Genomic DNA, 14873 nt, shown 5'->3' on the forward strand with positions numbered 1-14873 from the left:
ATTATTATAGAACGTAGAAATCTTTATAGCATGACATTGAAATTATTATTATTATATGGCATAGAGATCTTTATTTGATCTTTATAATATTTATACTATATCAGGTTTTCTGTCTTATGTAAACCGTTCCTAATTGGCTTATCTCCGGGGCTCTTCTTAAACTTTGTTTTTGCTAAGAAAAACCTGCGAGTCATCAGAATATCAGTGACATGTCCATATGGCTGCGGGTCATAATCCGCTGTCAGGGAGAAAAACAAGTGGTGAACATTTAACCCTTTCCGCCCTGCCAATTGTTCTTTTTTTTTTTTCCTATGGCACTCTTCTGTTCCTAATATCCAACCTCTGTGGGGGAGGGGGAAAGGGTCCTGAGTACCAACAGATTTGATGACCCCCCTGATAAGATTGCTGCAAACACAAATGAATAGTAGGACAGTACAGATGGTCTCCAGTTAGGACAATAAAGGTTTCTCAGGCAATTTGTCGGGTGATGGCTGGTGTTGGCGCTTCAATCTTCATGGCACCATGGTTGTTATGGTGTCAGGGTGGTTTAAGCGTATTATTTATATTATTACATTGTAATATAAACTTAAATAGTTCAACTCACCATAATGCAGAATCAGTGGGAGCCCTGACCGTGTCACTTGCCACGTCACCTGCCTCCAGATGCAGCTTGTCACTTGCCACATCACATGCCTTCAGATGCAGCTTGTCACTTGCCACATCACCTGCCTCCAGATGCAGCTTGTCACTTGCCACGTCACCTGCCACCAGATACAGCTTGCCACTTGCCATGTCACCTGCCACCAGATGCAGCTTGTCACTTGTCATGTCACCTGCCACCAGATGCAGCTTGTCACTTGCCACGTTACCTGCCACCAGATGCAGCTTGTCACTTGCCACATCACCTGCCTTCAGATGCAGCTTGTCACTTGTCATGTCACCTGCCACCAGATGCAGCTTGTCACTTGCCACGTTACCTGCCACCAGATGCAGCTTGTCACTTGCCACATCACCTGCCTTCAGATGCAGCTTGTCACTTGCCACATCGCCTGCCACCAGATGCAGCTTGCCACTTGCCACATCACCTGCCTTCAGATGCAGCTTGCCACTTGCCACGTCACCTGCCACCAGATACAGCTTGCCACTTGCCATGTCACCTGCCACCAGATACAGCTTGTCACTTGCCATGTCACCTGCCACCAGATGCAGCTTGTCACTTGTCATGTCACCTACCACCAGATGCAGCTTGTCACTTGCCACGTCGCCTGCCACCAGATGTAGCATAACTTGTCACGTCACCTGCCTTCAAACGCATCTGGTGGCAAGTGACAAGCTGCATCTCCTGGGATTGCTTGGGGATAAATGATCAGAAGTGGCTCATGCAGATTCTGTAGCAGAGGAAGGACAGAACCTTATAGGAAGTTGTGCTTTGTTCCTTTTTTATTCACTGGAAGTTCAACATGGCACCTCATAACAAATAACTCTCTGAGGATCTCAAAACAAGAAAACAAGAATTGTTGCTCTACATAAAGATGTCCTAGGCTATAAGAAGATTGCCAAGACCCTGAAACTGAGCTGCAGCACGGTGGCCAAGACCATACAGCGGTTTAACAGGACAGGTTCCACTCAGACAGGCCTTGCCATGGTCCACCAAAGAAGTTGAGGTCACATGCTCAGAGTCATATCCAGAGGTTGTCTTTGGGAAATAGACGTATGAGTGCTGCCAGCATTGCTGCAGAGGTTGAAGGGGTGGGGGGTCAGCTTGTCAGTGCTCAGACCATACGCCGCACACTGCATCAAATTGGTCTGCATGGCTGTTATCCCAGAAGGAAGCCTCTTCTAAAGATGATACACAAGAAAACCCGCAAACAGTTTGCTGAGGACAAGCAGACTAAGGACATGGATTACTGGAACCATGTCCTGTGGTCTGATGAGACCAAGATAAACTTATTTGGTTCAGATGGTGACAAGCGTGTGTGGAGGCAACCAGGTGAGGAGAACAAAGACAAGTGTGTATTGTCTACAGTCAAGCATGGTGGTGGGAGTGTCATGGTCTGGGGCTGCATGAGTGCTGCCGGCACTGGGGAGCTACAGTTCATTGAGGGAACCATGAATGCCAACATGTACTGTGACATACTGAAGCAGAGCATGATCCCCCTCTTTTCGGAGACTGGGCCGCAGGGCAGTATTCCAACATAACGACCCCAAACACACCTCCAAGACCACCACTGCCTTGCTAAAGAATCTGAAGGTAAAGGTGATGGACTGGCCAAGCATGTCTCCAGACCTAAACCCTATTGAGCATCTGTGGGGCATCCTCAAATGGAAGGTGGAGGAGCGCAAGGTCTCTAACATCCACCAGCTCTGTGATGTCATCATGAAGGAGGGGAAGAGGACTCCAGTGACAACCTGTGAAGCTCTGGTGATCTCCATGCCCAAGAGGGTTAAGGCAGTGCTGGAAAATAATGGAGGCCACACAAAATAGTGACACTTTGGGCCCAATTTGGACATTTTCACTTAGGGGTGTACTCACTTTTGTTGCCAGCGGTTTAGACATTATTGGCTGTGTGTTGAGTTATTTTGAGGGGACCGCAAATTTACACTGTTATACAAGCTGTACACTCACTACTTTACATTGTAGCAAAGTGTCATTTCTTTAGTGTTGTCACATGAAAAGATAATATTTACTAAAATGTTAGGGGTGTACTCACTTTTGTTGCGATACTGTACATCAGATTCAACATCAAAAAGTTCGCCTCACCAGAGTCTCCCTCACATCACAGTCCCTATCAACGTCCCCTCTTATATCAGAGTCCCCATCAGAGTTCCCTCTATTACCAGAGTTCTCATCAAAGTTCCCCTCACATCAGAGCCCCCCCACATCACAGTCCTCATCAAAGTCCACCTTACATCAGAGTGCATTTACATTTGGGTTCTCATAAAAGTCCCCCTTATATTAGAGTCTCCCCTCACATCAGGGTCCTCATCAAAGTCCCCCTTCACATCAGGGTCCCCATCAGAGTCCCCTTTACATCAGAGTCCCCTTACATCAGATTACCCATCAAAGTCCCCTCTCACATCATCACTCATCAGCATATCCCCTTTCGTTACAGTCCCCATCAGAGTTCCCCCTAATATCAGAGTCCCCATCAAAACCCCCCCCCCCCCTTCACAACAGGGTCCCCATCAGAATTCCCCTTACATCAGTGTCCCCATTACATCAGAGTGCCTCCTTGCATCAAACCCCCTTTTATTAGAGCCCGTCTCACATCATGGTCCCCATCAAAGTCCCCATTGGAGTCCCCCCTCCCCCACATGAGAGTCTCCATCAGCGTCCACCTTACATCAGAAGACTGGATAAAACCTCACAGCGGGGTGCAGTTTGGAGGCTTCCGGGATATTCTAACAATTTGTCACCACAATGTTTACACTGCATGTGATTGGGTTTATATATTCGATCGCTACATTGTTTATATTTGTGTAATCCTTACCTGGTATTGGCTGGAGGAATGATTGTGTAGCAGCTATTTGTTTTGTTTTATGTATTTATTTCGGGTATTTATATATTTTGTTATGTCTGGAAATGGGAAGTTTATTTTTAATTTTTATTAGTTTATATTGTAAACTGGAAAGCAGCGGCTGATTGGTCGCATTAAGGCAGCGCAGCAAGTTTCCTTTTTTTTTTGGGGGGGGGGATAAATGAGGGCGGGGTTTCTCTGGCACAGAATGGGTGCGTGATATTACATGTCATATTCCTCCGCAGATTGTTTACATCACACATTTGCCGTGACAGCTGAAAACATGTTCTCATGGAAACGATACTGCGCGGAGTCCGCGATGAGAAGGGAATTCGCCGAGCGGTAAACATACGTAAATGAAATCATGTCAGTAAACAAGGAACACAGCGGCTGTACACAAGGCGGTTTGTTTAATAAACGCTAAGCGGCGTAACCCCCGGCAACGGATTTAATTCTCTTCTAATCGGGTGAAAGGCGGAATCTGGTTGCTAAGGGTTACAGAACATCGGGGATCGTTACTATTGGTTGGCGTTATCTTGTTAAGCAAGTTCAAATGTCAATTTATCTTATCACACTATGTAGGGTGTGTGTGCGTTTCTGTGTGCGGTTTTCATGCATTGTTGTGATTTGTGCAGAGCGACAAACACGCCACAAACAAGGAAACTTTTCTTTTTTTTTTTTGAGCTTTGCACAGTTAAGCTGCCCGTTTAGCCGTGTTTTCGCATTTTTTTCTGCGTCCTGCATGATGTGTTTGAAGTGCCGCTAACAGTGCAACACACAGTTTTTGCGTTTCTTAAATGCATGAAAAATTGCATAATTTACGCATAACAACATGACAGCTGTGATGTGAAGGCAGCCGAAGCCCCCCGTTCACACTGCATAGGACATTACGTGTACGCTCATTTCAGTGGGACGCCCCACACGTGGCAAGTCCCCATCAAAGCCCCCCTTACATCAGAGTCCCCATCAAAGTTCCCCCTTACATCAGAGTCCCCATCAAAGTCCCCATGAAAGTCCCCCTTACCTCAGAGTCACTGTGAAAGCTCCCCCCTTACATCAGAGTCCCCATGAACGTCCCCTCTTACATCAGAGTCCCCATCAAAGCTCCCTCTTACATCAGAGACCCCATCAAAGTTCCCCTTACATCAGAGTCCCCATCAAAGTCCCCCTTACATCAGAGTCCCCATCAAAGCTCCCCCTTACATCAGAGTCCCCATCAAAGCTCTCCCCTTACATCAGAGTCCCCTCAAAGCTCTCCCCTTACATCAGAGTCCCCATCAAAGTCCCCCTTACATCGGAGTCCCCATTAAAGCTCTCCCCTTACATCAGAGTCCCCATCAAAGTTCCCCCTTACATCAGAGTCCCCATCAAAGTCCTCATCAAAGCTCCCCTTACATCAGAGTCCCCTCAAAGTCCCCCTTACATCAGAGTCCCCATCAAAGTCCCCCCTTACATCAGAGTCTGCATCAAAGTTCCCCTTACATCAGAGTCCCCATCAAAGTCCCCCTTACATCAGAGTCCCCATCAAAGTCCCTCTTTACATCAGAGTCCCCATCAAAGCTCCCCTCTTACATCAGAGTCCCCGTCAAAGCTCCCCTTACATCAGAGCCCCATCAAAGTCCCCCCTTACATCAGAGTCCCCATCAAAGCTCTCCCCTTACATCAGAGTCCCCATCAAAGCTCTCCCCTTACATCAAAGTCCCCATCAAAGTCCCCCTTACATCAGAGTCCCCATCAAAGTCCCCCTTACATCAGAGTCCCCATCAAAGTTCCCCTTACATCAGAGTCCCCATCAAAGTTCCCCTTACATCAGAGTCCCCATCAAAGTCCCCCTTACATCAGCGTCCCCATCAAAGTTCCCCTTACATCAGAGTCCCCATCAAAGCTCCCCTCTTACATCAGAGTCCCCATCAAAGCTCCCCCTTACATCAGAGTCCCCATCAAAGCTCCCCCTTACATCAGAGTCCCCATCAAAGTCCCCCTTACATCAGAGTCCCCATCAAAGTCCCCCTTACATCAGAGTCCCCATCAAAGTCCCCCTTACATCAGCGTCCCCATCAAAGTTCCCCTTACATCAGAGTCCCCATCAAAGCTCCCCTCTTACATCAGAGTCCCCATCAAAGCTCCCCCTTACATCAGAGTCCCCATCAAAGCTCCCCCTTACATCAGAGTCCCCATCAAAGTCCCCCTTACATCAGAGTCCCCATCAAAGTCCCCCTTACATCAGAGTCCCCATCAAAGCCCCCCGTACATCAGAGTCCCCATCAAAGCTCCCCCCTTACATCAGAGTCCCCATCAAAGTCCTCCCTTACATCAGAGTCCCCATCAAAGTCCTCATCAAAGCTCCCCTTACATCAGAGTCCCCTCAAAGTCCCCCTTACATCAGAGTCCCCATCAAAGTTCCCCTTACATCAGAGTTCCCATCAAAGTCCCCCTTACATCAGAGTCCCCATCAAAGTCCTCATCAAAGCTCCCCTTACATCAGAGTCCCCATCAAAGCTCCCCTTACATCAGAGTCCCCATCAAAGTTCCCCTTACATCAGAGTCCCCATCAAAGTCCCCCTTACATCAGAGTCCCCATCAAAGTTCCCCTTACATCAGAGTCCCCATCAAAGTCCCCCTTACATCAGAGTCCCCATCAAAGTTCCCCTTACATCAGAGTCCCCATCAAAGTCCCCCTTACATCAGAGTCCCCATCAAAGTCCCCCTTACATCAGAGTCCCCATCAAAGCTCCCCTCTTACATCAGAGTCCCCATCAAAGCTCCCCCTTACATCAGAGTCCCCATCAAAGCTCCCCCTTACATCAGAGTCCCCATCAAAGTCCCCCTTACATCAGAGTCCCCTTCAAAGTTTCCCTTACATCAGAGTCCCCATCAAAGTCCCCCTTACATCAGAGTCCCCATCAAAGTCCCCCTTACATCAGCGTCCCCATCAAAGTTCCCCTTACATCAGAGTCCCCATCAAAGCTCCCCTCTTACATCAGAGTCCCCATCAAAGCTCCCCCTTACATCAGAGTCCCCATCAAAGCTCCCCCTTACATCAGAGTCCCCATCAAAGTCCCCCTTACATCAGAGTCCCCATCAAAGTCCCCCTTACATCAGAGTCCCCATCAAAGCCCCCCGTACATCAGAGTCCCCATCAAAGCTCCCCCCTTACATCAGAGTCCCCATCAAAGTCCTCCCTTACATCAGAGTCCCCATCAAAGTCCTCATCAAAGCTCCCCTTACATCAGAGTCCCCTCAAAGTCCCCCTTACATCAGAGTCCCCATCAAAGTTCCCCTTACATCAGAGTTCCCATCAAAGTCCCCCTTACATCAGAGTCCCCATCAAAGTCCTCATCAAAGCTCCCCTTACATCAGAGTCCCCATCAAAGCTCCCCTTACATCAGAGTCCCCATCAAAGTTCCCCTTACATCAGAGTCCCCATCAAAGTCCCCCTTACATCAGAGTCCCCATCAAAGTTCCCCTTACATCAGAGTCCCCATCAAAGTCCCCCTTACATCAGAGTCCCCATCAAAGTTCCCCTTACATCAGAGTCCCCATCAAAGTCCCCCTTACATCAGAGTCCCCATCAAAGTCCCCCTTACATCAGAGTCCCCATCAAAGCTCCCCTCTTACATCAGAGTCCCCATCAAAGCTCCCCCTTACATCAGAGTCCCCATCAAAGCTCCCCCTTACATCAGAGTCCCCATCAAAGTCCCCCTTACATCAGAGTCCCCTTCAAAGTTTCCCTTACATCAGAGTCCCCATCAAAGTCCCCCTTACATCAGAGTCCCCATCAAAGTCCCCCTTACATCAGCGTCCCCATCAAAGTTCCCCTTACATCAGAGTCCCCATCAAAGCTCCCCTCTTACATCAGAGTCCCCATCAAAGCTCCCCCTTACATCAGAGTCCCCATCAAAGCTCCCCCTTACATCAGAGTCCCCATCAAAGTCCCCCTTACATCAGAGTCCCCATCAAAGTCCCCCTTACATCAGAGTCCCCATCAAAGCCCCCCGTACATCAGAGTCCCCATCAAAGCTCCCCCCTTACATCAGAGTCCCCATCAAAGTCCTCCCTTACATCAGAGTCCCCATCAAAGTCCTCATCAAAGCTCCCCTTACATCAGAGTCCCCTCAAAGTCCCCCTTACATCAGAGTCCCCATCAAAGTTCCCCTTACATCAGAGTTCCCATCAAAGTCCCCCTTACATCAGAGTCCCCATCAAAGTCCTCATCAAAGCTCCCCTTACATCAGAGTCCCCATCAAAGCTCCCCTTACATCAGAGTCCCCATCAAAGTTCCCCTTACATCAGAGTCCCCATCAAAGTTCCCCTTACATCAGAGTTCCCATCAAAGTCCCCCTTACATCAGAGTCCCCATCAAAGTCCTCATCAAAGCTCCCCTTACATCAGAGTCCCCATCAAAGCTCCCCTTACATCAGAGTCCCCATCAAAGCTCCCCTTACATCAGAGTCCCCATCAAAGTCCCCCTTACATCAGAGTCCCCATCAAAGTTCCCCTTACATCAGAGTCCCCATCAAAGTCCCCCTTACATCAGAGTCCCCATCAAAGTTCCCCTTACATCAGAGTCCCCATCAAAGTCCCCCTTACATCAGAGTCCCCATCAAAGTTCCCCTTACATCAGAGTCCCCATCAAAGTCCCCCTTACATCAGAGTCCCCATCAAAGTCCCCCTTACATCAGAGTCCCCATCAAAGCTCCCCTCTTACATCAGAGTCCCCATCAAAGCTCCCCCTTACATCAGAGTCCCCATCAAAGCTCCCCCTTACATCAGAGTCCCCATCAAAGTCCCCCTTACATCAGAGTCCCCTTCAAAGTTTCCCTTACATCAGAGTCCCCATCAAATCCCCCCTTACATCAGAGTCCCCATCAAAGACCCCCTTACATCAGAGTCCCCATCAAAGCTCCCCCCTTACATCAGAGTCCCCATCAAAGTCCTCCCTTACATCAGAGTCCCCATCAAAGTCCTCATCAAAGCTCCCCTTACATCAGAGTCCCCTCAAAGTCCCCCTTACATCAGAGTCCCCATCAAAGCTCCCCCTTACATCAGAGTCCCCATCAAAGTCCCCCCTTACATCAGAGTCCCCATCAAAGTCCCCCCTTACATCAGAGTCCACATCGAAGCCCCCCCCCTTACATTAGAGTCCCAATCAAAGCCCCCCTTATATGAAAAAATTCCCACCAAAGTCCCCCTTACATCAGAGTCCCCCCTCACATCAGAACCCCTATATTTGAGTTTCCATAAAAGTCCCCTTTAAAGCAGAGTCGTCATCAAAGTCTCTTTTACACCAGAGTCCCCTCAAAGTCCCCCTTACATCAGAGTCCCCATCAAAGCTCCCCCTTACATCAGAGTCCCCATCAAAGCTCCCCCCTTACATCAGAGTCCCCATCAAAGCTCCCCCCTTACATCAGAGTCCCCATCAAAGTCCTCCCTTACATCAGAGTCCCCATCAAAGTCCTCATCAAAGCTCCCCTTACATCAGAGTCCCCTCAAAGTCCCCCTTACACCAGAGTCCGCATCAAAGCTCCCCCCTTACATCAGAGTCCCCATCAAAGTTCCCCTTACATCAGAGTCCCCATCAAAGTCCCCCTTACATCAGAGTCCCCATCAAAGTCCCTCCTTACATCAGAGTCCCCATCAAAGTTCCCCTTACATCAGAGTCCCCATCAAAGTCCCTCCTTACATCAGAGTCCCCATCAAAGTCCCTCCTTACATCAGAGTCCCCATCAAAGCTCCCACCTTACATCAGAGTCCCCATCAAAGCTCTCCCCTTACATCAAAGTCCCCATCAAAGTCCCCCTTACATCAGAGTCCCCATCAAAGTCCCCCTTACATCAGAGTCCCCATCAAAGTTCCCCTTACATCAGAGTCCCCATCAAAGTTCCCCTTACATCAGAGTCCCCATCAAAGTCCCCCTTACATCAGCGTCCCCATCAAAGTTCCCCTTACATCAGAGTCCCCATCAAAGCTCCCCTCTTACATCAGAGTCCCCATCAAAGCTCCCCCTTACATCAGAGTCCCCATCAAAGCTCCCCCTTACATCAGAGTCCCCATCAAAGTCCCCCTTACATCAGAGTCCCCATCAAAGTCCCCCTTACATCAGAGTCCCCATCAAAGTCCCCCTTACATCAGCGTCCCCATCAAAGTTCCCCTTACATCAGAGTCCCCATCAAAGCTCCCCTCTTACATCAGAGTCCCCATCAAAGCTCCCCCTTACATCAGAGTCCCCATCAAAGTTCCCCCTTACATCAGAGTCCCCATCAAAGTCCCCCTTACATCAGAGTCCCCATCAAAGTCCCCCTTACATCAGAGTCCCCATCAAAGCCCCCCGTACATCAGAGTCCCCATCAAAGCTCCCCCCTTACATCAGAGTCCCCATCAAAGTCCTCCCTTACATCAGAGTCCCCATCAAAGTCCTCATCAAAGCTCCCCTTACATCAGAGTCCCCTCAAAGTCCCCCTTACATCAGAGTCCCCATCAAAGTTCCCCTTACATCAGAGTTCCCATCAAAGTCCCCCTTACATCAGAGTCCCCATCAAAGTCCTCATCAAAGCTCCCCTTACATCAGAGTCCCCATCAAAGCTCCCCTTACATCAGAGTCCCCATCAAAGTTCCCCTTACATCAGAGTCCCCATCAAAGTCCCCCTTACATCAGAGTCCCCATCAAAGTTCCCCTTACATCAGAGTCCCCATCAAAGTCCCCCTTACATCAGAGTCCCCATCAAAGTTCCCCTTACATCAGAGTCCCCATCAAAGTCCCCCTTACATCAGAGTCCCCATCAAAGTCCCCCTTACATCAGAGTCCCCATCAAAGCTCCCCTCTTACATCAGAGTCCCCATCAAAGCTCCCCCTTACATCAGAGTCCCCATCAAAGCTCCCCCTTACATCAGAGTCCCCATCAAAGTCCCCCTTACATCAGAGTCCCCTTCAAAGTTTCCCTTACATCAGAGTCCCCATCAAAGTCCCCCTTACATCAGAGTCCCCATCAAAGTCCCCCTTACATCAGCGTCCCCATCAAAGTTCCCCTTACATCAGAGTCCCCATCAAAGCTCCCCTCTTACATCAGAGTCCCCATCAAAGCTCCCCCTTACATCAGAGTCCCCATCAAAGCTCCCCCTTACATCAGAGTCCCCATCAAAGTCCCCCTTACATCAGAGTCCCCATCAAAGTCCCCCTTACATCAGAGTCCCCATCAAAGCCCCCCGTACATCAGAGTCCCCATCAAAGCTCCCCCCTTACATCAGAGTCCCCATCAAAGTCCTCCCTTACATCAGAGTCCCCATCAAAGTCCTCATCAAAGCTCCCCTTACATCAGAGTCCCCTCAAAGTCCCCCTTACATCAGAGTCCCCATCAAAGTTCCCCTTACATCAGAGTTCCCATCAAAGTCCCCCTTACATCAGAGTCCCCATCAAAGTCCTCATCAAAGCTCCCCTTACATCAGAGTCCCCATCAAAGCTCCCCTTACATCAGAGTCCCCATCAAAGTTCCCCTTACATCAGAGTCCCCATCAAAGTCCCCCTTACATCAGAGTCCCCATCAAAGTTCCCCTTACATCAGAGTCCCCATCAAAGTCCCCCTTACATCAGAGTCCCCATCAAAGTTCCCCTTACATCAGAGTCCCCATCAAAGTCCCCCTTACATCAGAGTCCCCATCAAAGTCCCCCTTACATCAGAGTCCCCATCAAAGCTCCCCTCTTACATCAGAGTCCCCATCAAAGCTCCCCCTTACATCAGAGTCCCCATCAAAGCTCCCCCTTACATCAGAGTCCCCATCAAAGTCCCCCTTACATCAGAGTCCCCTTCAAAGTTTCCCTTACATCAGAGTCCCCATCAAATCCCCCCTTACATCAGAGTCCCCATCAAAGACCCCCTTACATCAGAGTCCCCATCAAAGCTCCCCCCTTACATCAGAGTCCCCATCAAAGTCCTCCCTTACATCAGAGTCCCCATCAAAGTCCTCATCAAAGCTCCCCTTACATCAGAGTCCCCTCAAAGTCCCCCTTACATCAGAGTCCCCATCAAAGCTCCCCCTTACATCAGAGTCCCCATCAAAGTCCCCCCTTACATCAGAGTCCCCATCAAAGTCCCCCCTTACATCAGAGTCCACATCGAAGCCCCCCCCCTTACATTAGAGTCCCAATCAAAGCCCCCCTTATATGAAAAAATTCCCACCAAAGTCCCCCTTACATCAGAGTCCCCCCTCACATCAGAACCCCTATATTTGAGTTTCCATAAAAGTCCCCTTTAAAGCAGAGTCGTCATCAAAGTCTCTTTTACACCAGAGTCCCCTCAAAGTCCCCCTTACATCAGAGTCCCCATCAAAGCTCCCCCTTACATCAGAGTCCCCATCAAAGCTCCCCCCTTACATCAGAGTCCCCATCAAAGCTCCCCCCTTACATCAGAGTCCCCATCAAAGTCCTCCCTTACATCAGAGTCCCCATCAAAGTCCTCATCAAAGCTCCCCTTACATCAGAGTCCCCTCAAAGTCCCCCTTACACCAGAGTCCGCATCAAAGCTCCCCCCTTACATCAGAGTCCCCATCAAAGTTCCCCTTACATCAGAGTCCCCATCAAAGTCCCCCTTACATCAGAGTCCCCATCAAAGTCCCTCCTTACATCAGAGTCCCCATCAAAGTTCCCCTTACATCAGAGTCCCCATCAAAGTCCCTCCTTACATCAGAGTCCCCATCAAAGTCCCTCCTTACATCAGAGTCCCCATCAAAGCTCCCACCTTACATCAGAGTCCCCATCAAAGCTCCCCTCTTACATCAGAGTCCCCATCAAAGCTCTCCCCTTACATCAGAGTCCTCATCAAAGTCCCCCTTACATCAGAGTCCCCATCAAAGTCCCTCCTTACATCAGAGTCCCCATCAAAGTCCCTCCTTACATCAGAGTCACCATCAGAGCTCCCACCTTACATCAGAGTCCCCATCAAAGTCCCCATCAAAGTCCCTCCTTACATCAGAGTCCCCATCAAAGCACCCACCTTACATCAGAGTCCCCATCAAAGCTCCCCCCTTACATCAGAGTCCCCATCAAAGTTCCCCTTACATCAGAGTCTACATCAAAGCTCCCACCTTACATCAGAGTCCCCATCAAAGTCCCCCTTACATCAGAGTCCCCATCAAAGTCCTCCTTACATCAGAGTCCCCATCAAAGCTCTCCCCTTACATCAGAGTCCCCATCAAAGCTCCCACCTTACATCAGAGTCCCCATCAAAGCTCTCCCCTTACATCAGAGTCCCCATCAAAGTCCCCCTTACATCGGAGTCCCCATCAAATCTCCCCCCTTACATCAGAGTCCCCATCAAAGTCCCTCCTTACATCAGAGTCCCCTCAAAGTCCCTCCTTACATCAGAGTCCCCATAAAAGCTCTCCCCTTACATCAGAGTCCTCATCAAAGTCCCTCCTTACATCAGAGTCCCCATCAAAGTCCTCCCTTACATCAGAGTCCCCATCAAAGTCCTCATCAAATCTCCCCTTACATCAGAGTCCCCTCAAAGTCCCCCTTACATTAGAGTCCCCATCAAAGTCCCCCCCTTACATCAGAGTCCCCATCAAAGCTTCCCCTTACACCAGAGTCCCCATCAAAGTCCCCCTTACAACAGAGTCCGCATTAGAGTCCCCGTTACAACAGAGTCTCCTCTTACATCAGATTCATCATCAAAGTCCCCCTCACATCAGAGCCTGTCCCCCTTCCCCCCATAAAAGTCCTCCTTTCAACAGTGTCATCTACAAAGTACCTCTTACATCTGAATCCCCACCAAAGTCCCCCATCACAACTAAGTTCCCATTAAAGTCCCCCTTACATCAGAGTCCCCATCAGAGTCCTCCCTTAAATCATAGTTCCCATCAAAGCCCCCTCTTTACATCAGAGTCCCCATCAAAGCTCTCCCCCTTACATCAGAGCCCCCCCCCACACACATTCAGAGTCCCCATCAAAAGTCGAAGCAGTACATTGCGTGTGCGTGCGTTTCAATAGGTTATCCTATACGGGGCAAATGAGGCAAAGAAGCTCAACTATCTCTTTCAGCTGTGTGCTTTTTTGCCGTGAGTTGTTTTTTTTTTTTTTTTTGAGGCGCGGAAAGCGACACACGTGTTTTTTGCTTGTGTAAAAATGAGTGGCAAAACATGCAGTTAAAAGCCATTGCGAAGCTCGAGGCTCAGAAAGGTACATAAGCTTCCTTGCCTCATTTGCCCCGCTTATGACAGTCCATAGAGATGAATGAGCTGCCCTATGTGTGAGGCACAACACCAAAAACAACAGCCTAATGTCCCGGGACACGGGGTGAATGGGAGCTCAGAGCTCGCTCACATCACATGTGCTGAGCTGGTCAACAAAGTCCCAACGCATAGAAAAGGCAAAAAGCTTTCCTTTGTATTGTGACAGTTCCCACCAACGTGCTGCATCTGTGTGCGCAGAAAAATAAACCCCCCCCCCTTACCAATAGATATTATTTTTTGTGTTTTTTTTTTTTTTACATTGTTCTTTATTTAGCACTTTCATGTGTCTCGCCTAGGTAAGATGTTCTTCGGGCCCTCTGCCTGTGCAAAGGTGTGCCATGGGGCTCGGGTCCCAAGAGAGGCCTGCGGCCTGTTTGCACATGCATTGGAACCTGACGTTCTGATGTAAGGGGCAAGCTTTGATGGGGACTCTGATGTAAGGGAAGGCTTTGATGGGGACTCTGATGTAAGGTGGACTTTGATGGGGACTCTGATGTAAGAGGGGAGCTTTGATGGGGACTATGATGTAAAGGAGGACTTTGATGGGTACTCTGATGTAAGGGGGAGCTTTGATGGGGACTCTGATGTAAGGAGGACTTTGATGGGGATTCTGATGTAAGGGGGGAGCTTTGATGGGGACTCTGATGTAAGGGAGGACTTTGATGGGTACTCTGATGTAAGGGAGGACTTTGATGGGGACTCTGATGTAAGGAGGACTTTGATGGGGATTCTGATGTAAGGGGGGAGCTTTGATGGGGACTCTGATGTAAGGGAGGACTTTTATGGGTACTCTGATGTAAGGAGGACTTTGATGGGTACTCTGATGTAAGGGGGGAGCTTTGATAGGGACTCTGATGTAAGGGAAGACTTTGATGGGGACTCTGATGTAAGGAGGACTTTGATGGGGATTCTGATGTAAGGGGGAGCTTTGATGGGGACTCTGATGTAAGGGAGGACTTTGATGGGGACTCTGATGTAAGGAGGACTTTGATGGGGATTCTGATGTAAGGAGGACTTTGATGGGTACTCTGATGTAAGGAGGACTTTGATGGGTACTCTGATGTAAGGGGGGACTTTGATGGGTACTCTGATGTAAGGGGGGACTTTGATGGGTACTCTGATGTAAGGGGG

Source organism: Aquarana catesbeiana, linkage group LG13 (assembly GCF_042186555.1).
Source record: "Aquarana catesbeiana isolate 2022-GZ linkage group LG13, ASM4218655v1, whole genome shotgun sequence".
Taxonomy (NCBI): domain Eukaryota; kingdom Metazoa; phylum Chordata; class Amphibia; order Anura; family Ranidae; genus Aquarana; species Aquarana catesbeiana.